The sequence below is a fragment of the Gekko japonicus genome, unplaced genomic scaffold, assembly GCF_001447785.1.
Source record: "Gekko japonicus isolate JY-2015 unplaced genomic scaffold, Gekko_japonicus_V1.1 scaffold1301, whole genome shotgun sequence".
Lineage (NCBI taxonomy): Eukaryota > Metazoa > Chordata > Lepidosauria > Squamata > Gekkonidae > Gekko > Gekko japonicus.
This window is the reverse complement of record NW_015169213.1, coordinates 218,914-220,537: the sequence shown is the minus strand read 5'-3', so window position 1 is coordinate 220,537 and position 1,624 is coordinate 218,914.

Here is a 1,624-nt window from a genome sequence, read left to right as displayed (position 1 = left end):
CGAGTCATGACCATCTTGTAGGAAGGCTAGAACATTCCTGATGTGAGGGTCAATGTTCTTCCTTCCAGCCCATCTCACGAAGGCCTTCCAGGTGATCTTGTATATGCGACAGGTGGACTGTCTACTGGAAAATAGCATGGTGCCAGTCACCTTATTTGAGTACCCTAATCTGAGAAGCTTCTCCTGCTCGACTGCCCCAGCGGTCAAGTGAAGCTAACCTGGATCTGGGTGCCAGAATTGGACCCAGTTTCAGCATGTCCAGCATCTCTGGTAAATGGAAGGGTGGTTGTAGTGCGAAATGCTGGAGCTCTGAGAACCACAGTCTCCGTGACCAGTACAGGGCCACTGCTATTACTTCCACCGTCTGTTCTCGTATCTTCCTCAAAGGTCTTGGTAAAACAGAAGTCGGTGGGTATGCAACCAAGAGACCAGAGGGCCCCTGAGACATCAGTGCATCCATCGCCTCTGTGTTGCGGAGATAGAATCTGGTGAAGAACCTTCTCACCTTGAAGCGGAGATGCGAACAGGTCCCTGATTAGGAGATCGAATCGACTTACTATCATCTGGAACAGATCCTGTTCCTGGGACCATTTCCCTTCTAGCAATTGGCAACAGCTGAGCCCCTCTGCCTGGGTATTCAGGACTCCTTTTATGTGCTTCGCTCTGATGGGGGCAATGTTGGGTTCCGCCCATAGGAACAACTGGAATGCTTCTCGGTACAGACGTGAGGATCTGGAACCCCCCTGGCTGTGTATGTAGGACTTGGCAGCCCTATTGCCTGTTCAGATTGGTACGTGGAGTCCAGATACTAATGAATGGAAGTGGAGGAGCGCCAGCCAAATGTCTCTCAGTTCTGAGAGACTCGTGGGCAATCTCTTCTCCTCTCTGGACCATAGGCCCTGAGTTATAGAGTTGAGAAGAACAGCCCCCCAGCCCTGGAGGCTGCCAGCTGTAATAATCTGGCTGCAGTCCTCTGAGTAGTACATGCGACCCTGTAGGAGGTGCTGTGTTTTGGTCTACCAGGAAGACCAAGTTATACCTTGAGAGAGATCCTGACCGGTAGATCTTTTCGTTTCAAGATTCTGTACTGGTGGGGTTGCAGAAGCTGTTGAAAAGGTCTCGCATGCCAAAGAGCCCAAGGAACAGTGTGTATGTAATATACTAACAGACCCATCAGCTTGGCAAGGGTCATCAACGAAGACTATTGCTCTTGATGATTTAGCGGCAGAACAACCAGGCTTTCTTCACCTTGGCACCTTGGCAGAACAACCAGGCTTTCTCCACCTTGGCACTGGGGAGAAAGATGTGATTTTGGGAAATGTCCAAAATCACCCCTAAGTTGTTGTATTGATTGAGGGAGGATCAGAGGACTCTTCTGAAGGTTCACCCGAAAGCTGAGATTCTGTAGACATTGGATAGTGTCCAATGTGTCCTGTATAGACTTGTGCTGAGAGCTAAAGATAGGAACATATAGGCATGCCCCTGTCAAAAGCCTATTGATGTCAGGAACTCCCCTGGTCGTAGGACCTCTGTGATGCAGTGAAGGGTAACTTCACAAATTTGTTTAGGAACTTCAAGTCCAAGATGGCCCTCCAGCTTCCGTTATTTTTGTAACGGCAAAAAA